General features: G+C 43.1%; 1 protein-coding gene across 3 annotated transcripts in view; it reads left to right on the forward strand.

Moving 5' to 3' along the window:
• LOC137299559 (uncharacterized) overlaps positions 1-22,313 on the forward strand; it is a 91,202-nt gene that overhangs the window by 44,766 nt on the left and 24,123 nt on the right. The window contains exon 1 of one of the 3 annotated variants that reach the window (XM_067968386.1): positions 6,068-6,153. The exons of the other annotated variants lie outside the window; for them this stretch is intronic. The gene's annotated coding sequence lies outside the window, so the exon portion shown is untranslated. Of the gene's footprint in view, positions 1-6,067; positions 6,154-22,313 lie in introns of those variants that run through there. 3 annotated transcript variants of the gene reach the window in all.

The raw sequence follows: 22,313 nt of genomic DNA on the forward strand, positions 1-22,313 counted from the left end.
AAATTTTTTGTCATAGACAGGCAAATGATTTTAGTTCTTGGATTCACAGAACGTTATTGCCAATTCAGAACACTAAATATACTTTTAATGGTATTTGCTTAAAAGGAAAGACCAGATAAAAGGGACATTGTCCTCAATATTCTTGTAAATATGACTCTAACTGTCGTAATTCAGATATTGTAACTGTACTGTCATTGCCTTCTTAAGCATCTAGTTGCGAGTGGTACCAAATAGTCCCAGATGAGGTTAATTACAGGGGATCCCTGCGTGATGTTAATTGCTCTTAAAGATGTACCGAGTGCTTGATGCTTTCAAGATCTGACCGCTTCCCATACAATGGCTGCCCTTGTTCTTCTTCCTATGTGCAGTTGAAGGGAGGCACATTGAAGACTGCACACAGATTGTTTTACACAAACTCTTTCAAGACAGTCCCTAGCCTCCTTCAGCAGAGCAAAGGAATGCTGAGTAACTGAAAGGACATGATTAGCCAGAGTAAAGCTGGCAGCCTTCCTTCCATGAGTGAATCATAAAATCATACAGCACAGAAGGATGCCATTCGGCCCATCGTTCCTGCGCCGGCTCTTTGAAAGAACTATCCAATTAGTCCCACTCCCCGCTGCTCTTTCCGCATAACCCTGCAAATTTCTTTTCAAGTATGTATCCAATTCCCTTTTGAAAGTTACTATTCAATCTGCTTCCACCGCTCTTTCAGGTGGTGAATTCCAGATCGTAAGGGGAGAGGGTGGTGGGAGACAGGGTGCCATTGCAAGATTATTTGTTTTGTTTTAGTATATAGTGAAAGTATTCATAGTTTTTAAACTTTGTTTTCTAACTTGTTGCTGATTTTTTTGAAATGTGCAGTGAACTCAGTCCCTGATTTCATACTGATTGTTTGGAACTGTAATGTTTTATATTCCTGGGCATTTTCAGCCAATTGACAAAGTTGCCCACTGCCCTTATAACCCTGAAAGTCTGATCCAAGGCATTATAGACACCAACCTAACATAAATTAACAGATTTTTTTTTAAAGACTAAAAATATATCATTTGTGAATTAATAAAGTTTTCAAAAAATTAACCAGAATGTACCATTTTTTCTCTAAAATTCTAAATTCTGTCTGTGTGGGGGTGTGAGGGGGCATTGCCCAGACCACCCTATGAATATACGTATTAGCGAGTGGGGAGACCATTTGGAAATAGTGAGCACAATTTTAACTGCTGCTGTGTGGGTCAGTACCAGATTATACAGTGCACAAACCCACTGAGCCACCAGGAGGAGCCACTGTGCACCCTCGGTCTCTATGACGCTGCAAACAATAACAACTTGCATTTATATAGCGCCTTTAACGTAGTAAAACATCACAAGCCGCTTCACAGAAACGATTATCAAACAAAATTTGACGCCGAGCCACATTCGGGCAGATGACCAAAAGCTTGGTCAAAGAGGTAGGCTTTAAGGAGTATCTTAAATGAGGAGAGAGAGTTAGAGATGCAAAGAGGTTTAGGGAAAGAATTCCAGAGCCTAAGGCAAAGATTTTCTACTGACATTTGGGTCAGAAAATTGGATGAAGCATATCCCAAAGAATGTGGATCCCAAGTTTTTAGAAAGAAACCCACAGCAATGTTTGGGGACTGATAAATAACCACTAAATTCTGAATCTAGAAGGCAGACATTGGAGGCAATTATCTGGCAGTTAACCTGAAAACTTGTCATGAAAGAAACCTGTCTCAAAAAATTGTTCACTGATGTTAAATAGAAAAAGCGGCCTTGAACAAATAAATCTGAAGTGAAACTGGTGTAGAATTCCAGAACCAAGCTTAGTGGTGCCAAGCTTGAATTTTAAAAGCCCGAAGACTGGAGGCAGGGGTGACTGAGTCAGGAAGCACTTCTTCACACAAAGGGTAGTGGAAATCTGGAACTCTCTCCCCCAAAAAGCCATTGAGACTGGGGATCAATTGAAAATGTAAAAACTGAGATTGATAGATTTTTTGTAAGGCAAAGGGTATTAAGGGTTATGGAACCAAAGCGGGTAGATGGAGGTGAGGTACAGATCAGCCATGATCTAATTGAATGGCAGAATAGGCACAAAGGCCTGTATGGCCTACTCCTGTTCCTATAAAGGGGCTTCACAACTTGGAGTTTGGGAAAGTATAAGAGTAGGAGGCCAGTGTGAGAACACAAGGAGGCAGAAGTGTGCATAGAATTGCATATTTGGAGCTTAGGAGGAACAAGAGAAGGAAATTCATAGGTGCATTGACCATAGTAGCATTGATAACAACAACTTGCATTTATATAGCTGTTTTAACATAGTGAGGCGCTTCACAGGAATGTAATCAGACTAAAATTGACACCGAGCCAAAGAAAGAGACATTAGGATACGTGACCGAAGGCTTGGTGCAAGAGATAGCTTTTAAGAGGCATTAAAGGAGGATACAGAGGTGGAGAGGCAGAGAGGTATTGGAAGTGAATTCCAGTGCTTAGGGCCTAGACGGTTGAAGGCACGGCCGCCAATGGTGGGGAAAAGGAAGTGGGGGATGTACTAGAGGCCAGAATTGGAGGAACGCAGAGTTCTTGGAAGGTTATAGGGCTGGAGGCTGCAACAGAGAAGGGTTGGAAGCTAGAGGTGAGAGAAAGTATCATCATCTATCAGACAACTATCTTTCACTCATCTCCATAATATTGTCCTTTATCATTGTTAATCTAAACAAGTAATTCAACCCTTATCATTTACTAGCTGTGAAGGAGTAACCAATGTCAGACATCTGAGCTTGTTAAACTATGAATAAAAGCATTTTCTATATTAATGATATTTGATAGTACTGTTCTACATACTTCAAGCTTTTTCAAACCCTTTGAATTACTGATACACTTTTTCAACCTTTAAAGTACACGTTGTTTCACATAACTGTGAAGCACATTTTTTTATAAATTTCTAGTGGTAAATATTGTAAAGTAGAACTCTAAATTGAGTTCTTTTGCAGGATTTGCCATGTATAACTATTGGCAACCATTATTTTCTCTCCTTTCCGACTGCCCTCTGATACCTCACCCAAGAAACCATTCTTCTCACATGAGCCTAGACCATGAGTATGGCCCACGGGCCAGTTGCTGCCCCTGTTCCTCCGTTGCCGCCCTTAGACTGGATTCGATCCACTCCATGTTTTCTGCCCCACCAACTGATTTGACGCTCCTCCTGCTGCTGCTGCAGCTCCCACTCCAGCTCCGGGACCCTCTTCCCATCCCAGTGCAGCTCCAGGTCCCATTCCCCATCCGACTTCAGTCCAGGTTCAAGGCCCACTCCCTATCCACTTCAAGCTCCATGTTCCACTCCACATTCTGCTCTAGGTCCAGTCCTCACTCTCAGTCCCACTCCAGATTCTGATATGGCAGCTATGCGGTCTGATTGGCCAATAATATGGCCACTGACATTCTGTGCAACTTTACTGAATGAAATAGCCACAAAAGAATGGTGTCCACAGCTGAAACTAAAGCCCCAATTTTAACCTAAACCGCTGGGCGGGAATGGGGGGGGTTCGGGTTGGGCGGCCATTTTACATCCACCCGATTTTACTCTCCATTGAAAACAATGGAGCACAAAATCAGGCGGTGTGTAAAACAGGGTTCCAATCTGTTCCCGTCAGGAGGGTTAGGTTAAAATCGGGGCTTAAGTGTTCACATTATAAATATCTGTACTGCAATAGGAAGGAATAGGAAAGGATACTTGAAGGGAAGGCATTTGGAAAATATATGAATTTTGTGCAATCTATTTTTGTATCTGGAAAAGGTGGGGGGAGGGCTAATGAATGTTCTTTCTCCCCTATTGAGCCTCCTGATAGTCTACCGTAACAACAGCACAACAAAAATTTGCATTTATATAATGTCCATTAAAATAGAAAAATGGCCCAAGGCACTTCACAGAGGTGCACGGTAGAAAAAATGGAAACGGAGTCAAAGAAGGAGACACTAGGATGGGTGACCCAAAGCTTGGTCAAAGATGGTTTTTAAGGAGGAGAGCAAGGTGGAGATGTGGTTTTCGAGAGAGAATTCAAGAGGGTGGGGCCTAAGCGGCTGAAGGCACAGCTGCCAATGGCGGGGAAAAGGGAAGGAGGAAGCACAGGAGTCAAGAGTCAGAGGGACGGAGAGTTTGGGAGGATTATTGTGCTGGTGGAGGTTACAGAGATAGGGAAAGGCAACGTAATGGAGCAATCCAAACACAAGCATGAGAATTTTGAATTTGAGATGACAGGAGCCAATGAAGGTCAGTGAGGAAAGGGCGAGCAAGACCTTTTTCAGGATAGGATATGAGCAGCAGAGTTTTGGATGAGCTGAAGTTTGCGGACTGAATAACTTCTTCCCCCAGGAGGACATTCTCCATGCCGATAGAGCTGTTTCTTCAAACCTTGATCCCAATCAGGAGTTTGAGACTGAAAAATTCAGTGGGAAACAGTTACAGAATGTTCCAATCTCAGATACTCCCTGGTTCGAACTGAGGAGTGAGAAAGATGCAGGGTTGCATGGAAATCTGGTTGTCCCTTGTTAGCTGAGGGGATGGCGCTCTGCGGGCAGGTCTCCAGATTATCCTCTTGCTGCTTAGATGAAGAAGAGTGTATGGAACAGAGCTGATGAGCGTTCAATTGCTGATCTACAACCAAACCTGAGATAGCCAAGAAGTGAGCTATCCATTCAGTCCCATTCCTCTGCTCTTTTTCTTTTTCAAGTATTTATCCACTTCCCTTTTCGAAATTATTATGGATTCTGCTCCCCACCATTGTTTCTGGGGGGCTTTCCGTGTCCTAATGACCCTCGGCGTTAAAAAAAAAGTTCTTCTGATTTCTCCCTTTGTTCTTTTGGTGATGATCTTAAATTTACGACTTCTAATTACCCAGCTCACCGACCAGTAGAATTAGTCTTTCCCCATTCACCTTATCACAATCCCTCATAATTTTGAATACCTCTATTAGATCTCCTCTTAACCTCTTCTGTTCTGGTGCCCCACTTTCTCTAGTCTCTCCTTGTAACTAAAGCCTCATCCCTCGTATCATTTTAGCAAATCTCTCCGTGGTCTTGAATTTTTTTTGCCTAAGGGTACTGAGGTCAGTTGCAGCACCACTATCACCCCAGCTGAAAGAAAGAACTAGCATTTATATATATTGTGCCTTTCACGATCTTAGGACGTCCCAAAGCATTTTATAGCCAATGAACTACTTTTGAAGTGTAGTCACTGTTGTAATTTAGGAGACGCGGCAGCCAATTTGCGCACAGCAAGGTTCAACAAACAGTAAAATGATAATGGCCAGATAATCTGTTTAAATAACGTTAGTTGAAGGATAAATATTGGCCAGGACATCAGGTAGAACTCCCCCTGCTCTTCTTCGAAATAGTGCAATGGGATCTTTTACATCCACCTGAGAGGGCAGACGAGGCCTCGGTTTAACGTCTCATCCAAAAGACAGCACCTCCGACAGTGCAGCACTCCCTCAGTACAGCATTGGAATGTCAGACGTGCTCAAGCCCGTGGAGTGGGACTTGAACCCACGACCTTCTGACTCAGAGTGCTCCAACTGAGGCACGGCTGACTCCTCTGTGTAGAAATCATGGTAACGAGCCTTACAAGATACTTTACAATGATGATATGCAACTGTTTGATTCGTCATATTTTCTAAATGAAGGTAAAGCAAACTGCAATCTTGCTTAAGTATTTGTTTGCTGGAATCCTCCAAAGGGTTAAATGTTTCATTGAGATACGTGTATAGTAGAGTGTGGAGACACAGTGGTATACTTAAGGGGACCGCAGTCTAATTGTACATCCTCTGAAATTTGTAGTCAGGGTGAACAATTGTGTACTGTCCTCACTTCTAGGTTTCTAGAGGAGACTGAGGTCTGTGCAACGTGATTGGTTCCTGTCAGTTGACTGCTTAATGTCTTTGTGCAAGAGAAAAGGCAAAAAAAACACGCTGCAGATTGGTGAGTTCTGTGGCGATGTGATTGGACCTGAACCTGTGAGGGGGTTGGGTTGTAACTGTAGACTCCGTCATGCCCGAGACTCTAATCACATTTTCTTGCTCCCTGCAAGTACTGTGTGTTACTGTTAACCTCACTTTCAAGGAGCTGATAGAGTCCTACTGAAAGCTTGTGGCAGAAACTTTCCAGTCAGTAAGTAGGTCTCAATTCTCTTCATACTAGTTAAAGCTGTTTAATCAGAATTGTTCAACCCACTTGTTAAACAGACATCTATACTTTTTCAGAGCTGTACACAAAGTGATAGCCTCATAGTAAAGTGCAAAACTATTGAACACATATTTCAGCAAATATTAACCTTCAGTGCACAAAGCACTTTGCTGAACGGTGTAATATGTAACAAGAATTTTAACTTTCATGTACATAACACAAAATTGCTTTGCATGGAGATGTGTTGGATGTTTTCCAGTGTCTACAGTGAGGAGGTCTTGTACTGATAATCTGAAGTGTGTCAGTTTGGCTCAGTTGGTATCACTCTTGTCTCTGGGTCAGAAGGTTGTGAATTTGGGTCACATACCAGTGTTTGAGTTCATAATCTAGGCTGACAATGCGGTGCTGAGGAAGTGCTGCACTGTTGGAGGCACCATCCTTCAAGTGAGATGTTAAACTGAGGCTCTCTTGGTGTCCTTGGCCAACATTTCTCTCTCAGCCAACACCACCAAAACAAACAGATTGACTGCTAATTAATCTCAGTGCTTTTAGTAGGATGCTGCTGGTGTTGAATGGCCTGCCATGTTTACCTACATAACAACAGTCACTGCACCTCAAGGTAATTCACTGTGAGGATGGTTTGAGCTATTTTGATGTGATAAAGAGTTTGTCAGTAGAAATATGATTGTTAGTAATATTGCATTGAACTGGAAAACTCCCTATTAACAGAAGCCAAAGTTAACATCAAGGGGAAGGTATTACTTACACATTCAGTAGCTTTTGCTGATTTCTTCTTCTCATTTGTTACAGATTGTTAGATATCAACTGTACCATTTTTTTAATTGTATTTTTATGGTTTACAGAATTAGAATTCTTATTGACAGGGCTAAACAACGCAAGTACAAAATTAACAAGCTTCAAACAAGGATAGAGATTAGAAAATACTTTTTTCACACAGGAGAGTGGAGATGTGGAACAGATTCTCAGAGTGGGGAATTGGTCAATTGGCACCTTTGAAAAGGAGCTGGATGTAGAGATATTAAAGCACTGCTTGATTTTATTTCAAGGGAGGTAAGGCAAGGGACATTTATACTGCACGTTTAGCATTAGTTTAAAGTGATTTCAGCTTCACACCAAAGCTAAAGTTGTGTTGTGTAAATTGGATGTAACGGCTCGACCTGACTCCGCAGTGAAGTGAGTGAGATCCCCTCCTCCAGGTCGGACCCAACTCCATTTAATTTACGTTACTTTCTGAGCCTCGCCAATTCCATGCAGATTGAGATATCGCAGGTTTACTGTCCGTGATTTACCAATCTGCACCGCTGGTGGGTGAGGCTTTGGGATAGCAGCCTATTCTTGAAGATTGGCCTTTATAACTGTAGTGTTAGCACAAAGTGAAACCGCTTTTCACCAACACTACTGCTGTAGTGTAAATGCACCCTTAGTGATCCTTAAAGTAAGGAATTAACAAGTGGCAGTTAAATGGGAGGCGGAACTATGTGATAGAACAATTAGACATAATCTCTGGATAGAGCTGGTGTAATGTGCTGAATGGCCTCTTATCACTCTAGATTTTCTAATGTTCTTCTTTACCAACAACAACATGCATTTATATAGCACCTTTAACACAGTAAAACGTCGCAAGGCACTGCACAGGACCGCAGTCAGGCAAAAATTGACAGCGAGCCAAAGAATTAGCATTGGTCAAAGAGGTAGGTTTAAAGGAGTGTCTTAAAGGAGGAGAGAGATAGAAATGGAGAGGCAGAGAGATTTAGGGAGGGAATTCCAGAACTTAGGGTCTGGAAGGCAGCCACCATGGAAGTCGGGGATGTACAATAGGCCAGAATTGGAGGAGCACAGAGATTTTGGAGGGTCATAGGGCTGGAGGAAGTTACAGAGGTAGGGAGGGGCGAGGCCATGGAGGGATTTGAAAACAAGGATGAGAATTTTTAAATTGAGGCTTTCCCGGACCGGGAGCCAATGTAGGTCACCGAGCACAGGGGTGACAAGTGAACGGGACTAGGTGCGAGTTCAGATACTGGCAGTACAGTTTTGGATGAGCTCAAGTTTATAAAGGGGTAACAGCCAGTGTATCAATAACTTTCTCATCGACGATACTGAATGTTCAATATTTCTTTTGGGTTCTGGGTTTCAGATCCCTTTAGGTTTGGAGCAAGTTCCAATTAGATTAAAGAGTTCATTTTAACTTGAGTGGCTTGAGAGACAGCTTTCAGTGATGAAAACAGTCCTTTAAAGGAATGCTCCTAGTTAACACTAAACAATGAGTTTATCCTCCACATTTCCCCACCCCCCCCACACCCCGAGACTCATATAGGAAAAAGATTCTGTGTTACAAAAAAGATTTAAAACAGACATGAGATAGCTCCCCTGAAAGCAATAAGCACTATGTGGAGGAGGGGCAGGGAGGGGACGCCAGGTAACATAACATCACATCCCTGTCCTTCCAGTCTCAGAAATCCTACAAAGATGGCGGACATATGAGGAGAGGTTGAGTAGATTGGGACTCTACTCATTGGAGTTCAGAAGAATGAGAGGCGATCTTATTGAAACATATAAGATTGTGAAGGGGCTTGATCGGGTGGATGCGGTAAGGATGTTCCCAAGGATGGGTGAAACTAGAACTAGGGGGCATAATCTTAGAATAAGGGGCTGCTCTTTCAAAACCGAGATGAGGAGAAACTTCTTCACTCAGAGGGTGGTAGGTCTGTGGAATTTGCTGCCCCAGGAAGCTGTGGAAGCTACATCATTGAATAAATTTAAAACAGAAATAGACAGTTTCCTAGAAGTAAAGGGAATTAGGGGTTACGGGGAGCGGGCAGGAAATTGGACATGAATTTAGATTTGAGGTTAGGATCAGATCAGCCATGATCTTATTAAATGGCGGAGCAGGCTCGAAGGGCCGATTGGCCTACTCCTGCTCTTATTTCTTATGTTCTTATGTTCCAAACAGGAAGTCAGCCAGAATGTAATCACTTAAAAAATATATATATACTTAATTTCTTTCACCCGACAGCTAGATGAGTCATCAGAAAAGATAACTGAGGCCAGGACCGCATTTGTTTAAGGAACAGCTGGGCCGTGTAATGGGAAGTCGGTGTTTGGAAAAGGTGAAAGTCAATGGGCTGACAGGCTTACTTGATCCATTAAATAACCTGGGGTAGGGTGTTGCACAAATACTCAGTGATAAGCCGATTTGTACAGTCTCAGGCATTCACTGTTGCACTAACACAAAGATTTATAAACTGTGAACATCGTATTGAATGATGTTGCATTTATCATTATCCATTTTCCTTAGAAAGAAGTGCTGCTTAAGAGCAGCGGTCTCTTTTTAACAGATCTGCTCAGCTTATCTCTGATTTATCACTAGTTACAATCACATTACCACTTTAGCACACACACCCAGGGTCTCCCTCCCATCCGAGTACATCAGCTGGATTGCAGTCCTATTTATGGATACCCGCTCAAACAACTCATGGTTGGCGTCAGAATATTAATCTCACAGAAGTACAGCAGTTTTACACTACAGCATCACACTGTGTAGAAGTCTGAATTATACACTTTGCGAAATTCGACATAATTTTGAGAAAATTAGCATTTTCTTATTCCCGATCCAGGAATGTGGAATTCTCAAACAAATCATTTAAAGCAAAACTCCCCTCATTTTCTTTCAGTCTTTCTCTGTTCCTCAGCTGGAGGTGCAGATTCGCTCTGCAGCGCGGTCCCACTTATGCCGACAGCCTTCTGGTACCTCACTCAACAGGCCATTCTTCTTGTGCGAGACTATTCAGCTCTCACTGCCAGGCCTGACCCCTCAATCCTCACCCAACATTCACACAAACAGACACTTCCCAGCAGTAGTCAATGGGTACTGATCAGGAGCGAGAACCCTGACTGATTTTTCTGCTCTCCAACTGTAGAAGCCTTACTGTCGTCCCAGTTGAGATCAGCTAACTCAGTGCAGGGGCAGGAATTGGAGCTAGGGCCTGCCTAGTCTCTAATGGCTCAGTACCACACTGGGCAGTGCATGTAACCATGGAAACACCTCTGGAATTACTTTGAAAAGAACAAATAGTTTCAGCAGATGGCGAAAGTTAGTATTGTTTATTTAGGTAAATTCATCGATCCCATGGTTCCAGCAGGGAGTCTTCAATTGAAGGGGCTACAGGTCAAAGAATCAGCATTACAGTGCTGTAGCACTCTTGCTGACCTCCGCTTCCTTTGAGCGAGATTCCCTGATGGGACTGTGGGATCAGTGAATTTGCCCACTGAAGCATTTTATGCCATGTATATATTTTACATATTCTCCAATTTTAACAACAGCCAGAACTCATCTTATCAACTAATGTTACTCTTGGCTCAAATTTCACTCCTCAAACAACCATCCAATTTGCCAGCCCTGTCAAGTGTCACTCATTAGAAGAGAGGCTTCCTCATTGCTGGTCCAAAAATGAGGCCTATTTAGATATATCTCGCTAGAAGAAAATAAACACAGCTTCATGTGTTTCAATGGGTTTGTGATCGGTCTCACTCTCTGGTCATTAATCTCACTCTAAAATTTCTCCGCCTTTGACAGCTCTCCAATTTGGATATTTTTGTGCCACAGCCTATTTAATTCTTCTATTAACTATATAATCTAAACACTTAGCAAAAAGATATCGCTGACACAGAACTGTCTTTAAAACTTGCTGGTAGTTCTGTCTTGGTAAAATTTGGCCCGGATGTGACAGTATTTGGCTTGTTGAACAGCCTAAGCAGGATAATTGGGCAGCATTTAATGTCTGCATCAAGACATTGTGATTCAATATTATGCTTGGATGGGGTGTCCTGCATAGTAGGAGTGAATGGGAAGTAATTTGGTTGCTGGAATTCTCATTGCGGTTGAGGAATATGCTCGGATCAGAGCTGTGTTGACGTGGAGTTGACTGAGTGAGTTGTTTGCAAGTTAATCGTTGACCTGGCTGCAGAGCTCAACATAAACCATCTCATTGATTGCAGGAAACACTCCTGCACAAGAAACATGTGTTTCAGCTACCCTTTTTATATGTAAAATCAAACTGTGAAACCGAAAATACATGCATCAAGAGTTTCAAGCACTCTCTTGGCAACCTCCATCTAAGCAGCTTGCACCTCCAAACAAGGCCCTCTCTCCATTGCTGCCCCTCCTGCAGTAGGACTTACATAATTCTATGTAATACTTACTCCCAGGGGCCATTCCCATAAAATGTTGCCGTTTCCTGAATGCGCAGATCCCTCCCTGTGGTGAGACTGTGCGGGTTGACGCTGCATGTGCGTTAAGGACTGGCTTTTCTCTTCTGATCTTCATCGATATGGTGCGCATGGTTGGCTGTATGTGGACACATCCCTGCGCATCAGTCAGGTTCCTAGCAATGTACGTGGATGTCAATGCTCACAGTCATGCAACCTGCATTCCTTGGCCCTGGCTTTTGAAGCAACTACAACTTCATTCATCCATCTCTCCCTTGCATACACCTGCCTATGCCTCTGGTTTTCATACTACAATTGACCTCAGTATCTTTGGACTGGGGAGGACATCAGCCAAGGTTCCCAATTCAGTGTATCCCAGTATCAGCCATACAACCGGGAAAGGCCTGGTTGAATTCCAGTTCTGTGCTGAGTTGGATGAACTCAAACAACCCAGCAATTGGAGCTCTATGATTGACCTCAGTGCCTTGGGCTAAGGAGAGGAAAAATCATCCAGGCTTCTTGTTCTGATCACAATTCAGCGATCCCCACTCGAAACAGGGTTGGGTTCAGATCTGACGTGCTCCTATGTTAATTAGTCTGCCTGGGCTCATGCATAAAGAATGGTCACTTGCGTAAGATGTCTGTGATTCCCAACACTGCGAGCTCCTGACTTCATGCCACAGTGGGGAGATTGCGAATGGTTCTATCGCCTGTTTGGAAACAAAATAAAATCAGTACAGCTGACTAACTTTCCTGAGATTAGATTTTTCACTCGCCTACACTTTTTGCACCAGTTTCAAAGCTCCAATGGTAGCCCTGAACAACACTCTTCAACCCAACCTCAAGGTTCTCCTCCACATCTTGAGCCCTGCCTCCCTCAGGTGTCAGCTCTGGCAGTGCTCTCATCTCTGAGTCCAGAAGGTTGTGGGTTCAGGCCCCAGTCCAGGACTTGAACCCATAATCTACAACGACACTTCAGGGGTGTGTTGAGGGAGTGCTTCATTGTTGGAGGTGCCATTTTTCAGGTGAGATGTTAAACTGAGGCCCCATCTGCTCTCATAAGTAGATATAAAAGACCACAGTATCTTGCCCAACATTCGTTCCTCAATCAGCACCACCAAAGCAGATTATATAGTCATTTATCTCATTGCCGGTTGTGGAATCTTGATATGTGCGTGTTGGCTGCCTACAAAACAACAGTGACTGCACTTCAAAAAAAAAGTAAAATTCACTAGCTGTGAAGTGCTTTGAATCATAGAATCATAGAATGGTGACAGCACAGGAGGCCATTCGGCCCATCGAACCCGTGCTGGGTGGGGTGCCTTAAGGATGTGAAAGGCGCTATATAAATGCAAGATATTTCTTTCAAGTCTTGCCCCCTGCTTGATTCCTTCATTATTGGTAGGACAAATGCCACTTGCAGGGGGGCTCTGCTTGTACTATGGAATCGCGCCACCTCTTAATAGTACTGCCTTGTTTTCTCTTGCAGGGAAGCAAGAGAAGGAGAGGGCACAGTGCTGAATTGCAGCTCCTGTCACATCCCACTGCCAAGTGGAGAGCCGGAGGCACAGGACAGGGCAAATTTGCTGAGGGTTGCAGATGAGGGTGAGGTGGGCTACACTGAGAGTACGACTATCTCGTACCAGCCCATCCAACATTTGCATCAGATGAACATAACACTTATTTGATCCTGTGTTAAATGGCCGACAGTCCATGGTGTTGACACACAAAGGGGGTCATTTTAATTTTGAGCGCTGGTGTAAAATGTATGATTAACCGCCCATTATACATCCAGCCCGATTTTCCTTTCTTTTGAAGTCAACGGAGGGGAGAATAGGGTGAGGCGAATAATCGGCAGCTAATCCAATATCGTCCATTTTACACTGTCGCCCAAAGTTAAAACTGCCCCATTAATATTGTGCAGAGTGCGGGGGTTTTCTGTATCTGGCTGCAGGAGAAGCTGTAAGAGTACAACAACAGAGTATACTGGCACCACACAACTGTAATGGCACAAGGCCAGCCTCCGCACATCAGACCCATAATATTTGAACAAATATCCTTTCATGCCTCAAAGCTGTCTACCAAATGGCTGAATCCAGTCTGTACCACATGTGTGGGCAGAGGGGTGGTGGTTAATTTCTCCTGGTTCATTTTATTTTTCCATTGATGTTATTTTTCAAACTTAATCACATCTGTTCTGTGCTGAACAAACAATTAATGAAGATTGGATTTTTATGAAAAATGAACCATTTCATATCATTATGCAGAGAAATTTGTTTTCCTTTTTTAGGCTCCTCCAACATTGAAAGCTGGTGTCATGCCAGTACAACCTTCTTGTGCCAGTACAGTGTGCAGTTCTTCTCCTACAGCCTGTCTTACAGTGAGATTTTGAATGCCCTCAGGCTCTCCACAGTATAAATGGAACACTTTCACAACGGCAAATGATGCCTTTGGGCACAAGCATAAACAGACTATCAGTCATTCAACGCTTGCAATTCACCTCTTCCAAATACTGGCTGGAGTTTAAAGGCACTAGTTCACGTTGAATTAAAGTCAGCTTTCTTGTTTACCTTTTTTCTGTATCCTCTCTCTAAGGATCATCATTTACCTTGCGATAGACTTTTAAAAAAATAAATAGTATTCATGCCGCATTCTGTAACTTTGTTTCTCTGACCTCCTTAGGTTCTCCTCCAGCTGTTCTTGCTGCACATTAAATCCCAATTGAAAAAGCAGGCAAGTAAGAACATAAGAAATAGGAGCAGGAGTAGGCCACGTTGCCCCTTGAGCCTGCTCCGCCATTCAATAAGATCATGGCTGATCTTCGACCTCAACTCCACTTTCCCGCCCGATCCCCGTATCCCTTGATTTCCCGTGCTCTCAACCAGGGGTTGAATGGCTGCCCTGAAGGGGCGTGGGATTCTTTGGGATTGTCACGAGAAAGGAGGGAGCGAATGCCGATAATATAGTGAAATGGAACCATTCACAGGGGCACTAGGGAAATTTCTCAATTGTTGTCTGATTACGCTTCTGTGAAGCACCTTGGGATATTTTACTACGTTAAAGGCGCTATATAAATGCAAGATTTTGTTGTCCACCTCTGCTCTCAACCCTATACTAATACCACTCTTAAAGCTGGTGCTGGCAGTGCAGTGAGTTTGCTCATTGTCCTTTGACTTCTGAGACTTAGGTTTGAATCCAGCCCAGATTGTTAAAATGTCTTCTCCCCTGCTGGTTGTACAGGTTATAAGTTTAATGAGTTTGGGCAGTCTCCACCCAGTTCCTAGTGGATGTGAGCCCCTGGCACGAAACCAGAGTGCCCTTTAATAAAAATAGAATTGAACGAATATAGTTGCCATAAACCAACAGCCCTGATAAAACATTGTATGTTACATGGAATAACACCCCACCCGTTATAAACAGGGTATCCTTGATTCATATTGAGCAACACCACAGGAGAGCCGCCAGTGGTATATAAAATTTCAAGCCAAATCTATTGGGAAACATAACACCTGCAAAGCTCCATTTCCTATGAAGAACAGTGTTGTCTGACAATAGGTTGTAAATCTACACATTACTCAGAGTTGAATGTGTATGAACACGGGGTGTTTTGTGTACACTGGCAATTCCTTTGTTCTGTCCCCTCTCGTGCAGTCACTTGTGCCAGTAGTAACAGTAAAGATGGAATAGAAATGCAAGTTGTTGGTGTTGGCACGATAATATTGCACAATGTAACTTCCACAAGCTCTTGAATCTGTGACTCAAATGATCACAGCTGCTCAGGAGATGTTTATACACAGAAGGAGCCCATTTGGCCCATTTTGTCTCTTGCGTGCCTTTTTTCTAAATTGAACCAAAATTAATCTGACTGCCCTGGTCTCCACGTAGCCCTGTACCTTCCTTTGCTTCAACATTTATCCAATTTCCCAATAGTCTCTGCCTCAACCACTCCCTGTGGCAAAGCATTCCATCTCCAGCAACCCTCTGTGTAAAGAAATTTCTCCTAACCTCTCTTCTCACTCTCTTAATGACGATTTCAAATTTATGACCCCTTTTGTCACTGATTCCCAACTAATGGAAATAGTCTTTCCCTATTCATTGTATCAAAATCCTCCATAATTTTTAAAACCTCCATTAAATTTCCTCTTAGTTTTCTCTACTCCGGGGTAAATAGTTCCAGTCTCCCGTCTTTCCTCACAACTCTACTTTCTCATCCCCACACCATCTTGGTGCATCTGTGCTGTACAGTCACTACGGCTTTAATGTCCTTTCTATAACGGGCATACAAAATTACACATAGTTCTCTAATGAACAGCACTACTATAGGTACCGATTCCGACACATAGGTCACTCTCCTGAAACAGAACCCTAGAACCTTGAAAAGGAAGGAATTTGCAGGGCTATGGTGAAAGAGCAGGGGAGTGGGACTAATTGGAAAACTCTTTCAAAGAGCTGGCACATGCACGACGGGCCAAATGGCCTTCTTCTGTGCTCTTAGATTCTATGACTCTAGAACCCGATGTTAAAGCACAAAAGTAGAAGTAGCTTTATACAAGTAAACAAGTTATTAATGACGAGCAGGTGACATAGTATTTTTTTTTTAAAGTTCAGTTGAGTGGGGGAATAATCAGCTACAGTCTCAACAACATGAGGCACAAGCAAGTTGATAGGTTTTGAGTTTGAGATCACAGCGATGTCTGGGTGGGCTATTGCTGTCGCGTTCAACAAAGGTCATTTGAACTAACACAGCTCCAAACATCGTCTGGTTAAAAGAGATGTGTTGTAAAGTTTAGAGTTTCGAGTCTACTAGGTGTGGCGGGTGGCATTTAGTGAGCATTCGATTGGGAATATTTGCAAGCCACCATTTAACCAGGGTGAAGCAGCATCCCAGAGAGGGTTAGGCAAAGGATTTATAAGGTTATTGAGGCCTGGAGCAGCAGCTGCTTCCCAGTTTGCTGGAAGAGCAAACTGCAGGAGGACAACCTCATCTGTCTGGGCGGCTCACAAACGTTTCTTTGTTCGTTTGACACCCAGCAGTAAAACCGTGTCACAACCTCTGAAAATCTGACTCAGAAAACCAAACACCCATCACGGAGTTGAAAATATTTTGACCGAGACTCTTGGGGGGGGCGGGGGGGGTCACAACTTCCTACACAGACTGACCATTCATCTTCTCTCCTCCCCAAAAAAAACAATGAGATTTATTGAGCAGGAACAAAAAAAATGTACAAAGACAAACATGTCAATTGGATATATACTTAAAAAGGAAAGATTTGCAGGGCTACAGGGAAAGAACTGGGGAGAGAGACGAATTGGATAGCTTTTTCAAAGAGCCGGCACAGGCACGATGGGCTAAATGGCCTCCTTCTGTTCTGTATCATTCTAAGCTTCTATGAATTATGAATAGAAAGATGATTTCACTGACACAGTACTGGGTAGAGAGGAGAGATAAAAATTGACAAAAGGAGGAAAGATAATTGACAAATGAATCTATACTTGTCATTTTTAGACTCTAACACAATTAATAATTATTATGTTGACTAAATAGTCTGCCTTTGAAGTATAAAAGCAGCTATTTGTCCTTCTGTTGGGAGAAATCTGTTTAGGTTTAATCAAAGTTCCCACCAGTAAACTAAATTTATCATTTTGTGCAGTTGATGAAAGTCTGTACCTGTCAACTGATTGTATGTGAAATAGGTGCAGTTTAATATAAATGTGTAGGTCTAAAATTATACCAGGCACACTGTATTTTCTTCATGATTCATGTGTGTGAACAAGCCACAATTGAGGCCTGCTCCCAGCCCATTGCCAATGATCCTGAAGCCAGGGGGTTAATTTTATCCTAATCCACATGGCGGGAACGGAGTGGATTCGGATTGGATGCCCATTTTACACCCCACCCGCTTTTACACTCCATTGGAATCAGAAATCGGTCAGGGTGTAAAACGGATGTCCAACCCAAACCAAGTGAGGTCATAATTACTCACCAGGAATCACCCAGATGTGACTCTCCTCAGCGTCTCTGCTCATTTTCCTACCCATTGAATTTCCCGCCAGTGGCCTACAGTACACCCACCCATATATTTCAATATTATGCAAATTAATATTGACCCCTTAGGCCAAATAACAGACAGTACCTGACAAGAAATCAATGACGCCAGGACACAGGGAGGGAGGGGGAAAAGATTGATGGAAAAATTGGCAAGATAAAAAGAAATAAATAATTATCCAATTGGTGATAATCTTTGCTAAAATAGCAACTGAAACTGCCAACAGAATCCCCTCTAAAATACAGTGAGTAGCTTTCATCATAGCTTACTGTGTAAATACACTCCCGTTGTACCAATGAGCCACACAGACCAAGAAGGAATCAGATTAGCTCCCCGCTCTGTGTTGTGTTAGCTTATTCGAGCCAGGGTAGCAGCACTTGAACACCCAAGGAAAAGAAAGGGGAAGAAAGCCTACCAGAGTCCCTGTTTGCGACCACTATTGAGCACTGCTAGAAAGTGCACATGTGTGGACATTGTGTGACAACCAGATCAAGCTCAGCTGGAGGTTCCCCCCCATAAAATCATGTCACCGGAGGTTGTAAAGGGATAAAAGACACAGTGGCAGGTCTCCATTATGGCAAACACTTTATCAAAGAATATATTTAGATAAATATTTTTCACATGGACACCCAGCAGACTTTCCTTCCCCTTGTGGAGCCTGGAGTACAATTGAATCCAACTTGGATGGTGATTTTGTACTTAAGTGATTTGCTTGGATTAGGAATTCCAAATTGTGGGAATACATGGAAAATAGGAATTCTATGACGGTTAAACATTTATCCGGACTTGACTGTATCAGGATTGTGTATGTGTGCATTTGGTGTTATGTTGACTTGTTTAATATAAAAACACAGTTTTAACCCTCCTCTACTGTTTTACACCTGTCAAATTACACCCATTTGAAGCAAGAATCACTCAGTTTGGTTTCAGAATTTTGATGTAGCTCACTCTTCAGAATGAACACAACTTTTTTTTGTGTTTTCAGTCATTAGGCCTGTGCATTTTTCTTCCGTAGTCTTTCAATGTTCGAAAAGTTGGTAAATACTTGACGTAATTCATGCAGTCTGTGATTACAATTATATTACCACTTCTGCAGCAGTTTTGAGTGCACATCAACAAGAGAGTGACAATTTGTTTCTGGATATCTGATTTTTGAATGCACCCTCCCTGCCTCTGTCCCCCCCCCTTCCCCCCACTCCCGCCCCCACAGGGGATACCTCTCACATCACTTAGGCTTGTTCACATGACCTTTAGCGCCAATGTGGTGTCGAGTTGAGTTTAAGAGTGCTCAGGCAGTCTGTTGGATCTTTTGGGCAGTTAACAAACTTACAACAGGCGTTTTAACGTTATGAGAAAGCAGACATTCACACCCACAATCTCCTGGCATTAATGCAAAAGCTGTCGGGGAGAGTGGTTCTGAATCATAGAATCATAGAAGTTTACAACATGGAAACAGGCCCTTCGGCCCAACATGTCCATGTCGCCCAGTTTATACCACTAAGTTAGTCCCAATTGCCTGCACTTGGCCCATATCCCTCTATACCCATCTTACCCATGTAACTGTCCAAATGCTTTTTAAAAGACAAAATTGTACCCGCCTCTACTACTGCCTCTGGCAGCTCGTTCCAGACACTCACCACCCTTTGAGTGAAATATATGCACAGGGCTTTCTCCTGGTGAGCAAAGTATAAGTAGCAGCCTGCAGAATAGCGCAGGACTTGCTGGCTGCATTTCACCCGATAGCAATCTCATGCAGGTAGTGCAATATGACCGCAGCCTATGCACCGTGAAATATATGGGGTCCCCTCTGATTCAGGAAGCCTCAGGGGCTCCATGAAATATGTACATGCAAAACATGCAGGCCTAGCAATTCTTTTTGATCATGAATCTCGTTCCTAACATTTGCCTGAAGTTAACACCTCGGGTTCCTGCAATAGTGCAAGTCTTTGAGGAGCATGTTTCCTCTGCCTGCTACAGGAATACAGAGCAGGGTAGTGACAGAAATGCACACCAGGAAGTGGTAGCCGTTTTCTTTATTTCAGCTCCTAGCTGCACGCTAGAATGTAAGCGATATCCCCAATGGAAATAGAATATTTTGAAGTAATTAAAATACAGGAAGTCAGAATAGGGGAAAGGGGTTGAATTTCAGAGGGTTTCTCCAAAGATCGTTTGTCGTCAATTTTCCTCTGTTTTCTATGTATATGTGCTGAGGATGTTGCTATTTTTTCCAACAGTACTGTTACTTAATGATACCGCTTCCAACCGGTAAAAGGCAAGAACCTGGTACATCATGACTAGTATATGTCTCAGTGTCAACTTGTATATATGTACTTTGAAAACTAGGCAAGTCATGATGACCATTACAACGGAGGTGCCAAAATCTGGAAGCATAAACTTGTTTCCATAACAGAACCAGGTTTAATTTGACTAAAGTCCCTGGTGGGCACAACAGCTGTACAAATGGCACACATCTCAAGTACAGGGTGTCTGCTTACAGTACCGATGGCAGGTCCTGCTTGACCAATCCTATGACATCATTTGAAGAAATAACAGAGAGGATAGGTAAAGAAAATGCAATGAATGTGGTTTATATGAATTTTCAAGAACAATTTGATAAGATACACATAAGAGAAAGGGTATGTCACAGGAAAATAAGAAGAATGTGGCCACGTGGATAGAGAGATAGTTGGAGAACAGGAAGCAAAGAGCAGAGGTAAAGGAAAGTTTACTGGACTGGAAAGACATGATGAGTGGTGTTTCACAAGGGTCAGTCTTAGGTTGCCATCATTTATTATATATACAAATAATAGGGACTTAGGAATTGATGGAACAACATTGAAATCTGCAGCTGACATCAAATTGGAAGGTATGGCAAACTGGGCTAAGGATTGTCAAAGACTGCAGGAGAACCTAGATAAGCTAGTAGGATGAGCAGATAAGAGGCAGATGCTGTTCAATGTGGAGCAATGTGCAGTAATAGATTTTAGAGATAAGAATGGAGAAGGAAGTACACTTTAAATAGTAGATTTTAAATGGAGTAGAAGAACAGAGGGACCTTGTGTGCAGTTACACAGGCCATTAAAGTTGGCAGTACAAATGCTTAAGACCATAAAAAGGCGAACAGAATCCGCAGTTTAGTATCTAGAGGCATTGAATAGAATTTGTACAAGACCTTATTTAGACTACAGTTAGGGTATTATGAACATTATAGAAAGGATATAAAAGCAATGGAATGAGGGGTTACAGTTATGAAAAAAGACTTGAGAAGTTAGTGCTTTTTTCACTGGAGTTGAGAAGGTTGCGGGGTGAACTGATGGAAGTCTTCAAGATTCTGAAAGATTAATTCTATAAGTGCAGGCAATTGGGACTAGCTTAGTGGTATAAACTGGGCGACATGGACATGTTGGGCCGAAGGGCCTGTTTCCATGTTGTAACTTCTATGATTCTATGATTACAACAGGTTAACAGTAGTACTTTGTTTCCGTTGGTTGCTGAGATGGTAATGAGCGGGTGCGCATTTAAGATAATCGCACGAAGAATTAAAGTGGAGGTTAGGGAAAAACCCTTTTACGCAGAGGCTGGTGAGATTGTGGGATTTTTTTTTTGCCACAAAAAGTTGTTGAAGAAGATTCCATTAGTACTTTCAGAAGGAAATCAGATAGCTGCATGAAAAAGAAGAATATTAAAGGGTATGGGAAATGAACAGGTGAGTGAGATTAGGCTGTCTTTTCTTCAATTCTCCATCTTTTCTTTCTTCATTTCTGTTTCCTTTGATTCTCTTTTTCTCTTGGGCTAAGGACGCCAGGGCAGGAGGAAATTGCTTGGGTGGCGGGAATGCCATTTTCTGCTACCATCAGAGAAAACTACATTTCTACTCAGTGCCAAAGTGAAAAATCTAGACCAATACCTTGATGCCAAAGTGTCAGTTCTGCTTAGCCAGTTGGGGTGACCAGCTCCTATCTGAAGACCAAGGGCTAAATTTTAACTCAGAAAAACGGGTGGGTTGGGGGTGGTGGGGGCGGGAGTAAAAATTTATAAAATCTAAAACCTGCCCCCAACCCGCCCATTTCCAGTTTTAACGGAGGCGGGTCGAGGGGCAGGCGACCAACCTGTTCTCAGGAGGCGGGTCGGTCAGTGAAAGCTTTCAAGCAGGCTGCGGGCCTCCATTTTTACAGCTTTTTTGTTTTTAACTCCTGGGGGCCGGGCCTTCTACTTCACGCCACGTGAGAGGAGATGAGAAGGTCTGTAACTGCAGGTAATTGCCTTTGTAGCACAGCTCGTGGGCCCGGAGGAGCAGGAGTGCTTCCCCCAGATCCAATGAGCCTATCTGCAGTGACCCCCACCCATGATCTCCGACCCCCCCCCCCCCAAGATCTCTGAACCCCCCCCCCTCCATGGACTCCGACCCCCACAATCGCCGAACCCCTCCATGATCTACAACCTCCCCCACCATCTGCGACCCACTCCCATCTACGACCCCTCCCCCAGTGACTCCCGACCCTGACCTCTCCCCCCGATAAAAAAGAAGACGTCCTTATGTCAAAATCGTAAGAACGTCCGGGAAACTCGTACTTCCGGTTTTTCCATCAAGAATTCCCTCCCCCACTTCCCGCCGCCCCGCCGCCGTCTTCCCAGCTCCGGGCTAAAATTTAGGCCCAAATGTCCAAATTTGGTTCATTTCTGTTGAGTAAATCTAATTCTGAATGAATGAAAACCCATTGCACAAAATTGTTCCTAACATGGACGATGTTTTTATATTAATGATTTCCTTCAGGTCTGATTACACATAGACTTCCTACATAAACGGTCAAACGAGAGGTCTGTGTAAGGGAGTGGAAAGAGGTGAGCTGGCCAAAATCATGACAGAAGTAA

Source organism: Heptranchias perlo, chromosome 29, assembly GCF_035084215.1.
Source record: "Heptranchias perlo isolate sHepPer1 chromosome 29, sHepPer1.hap1, whole genome shotgun sequence".
NCBI classification, from domain to species: Eukaryota; Metazoa; Chordata; class Chondrichthyes; order Hexanchiformes; family Hexanchidae; genus Heptranchias; species Heptranchias perlo.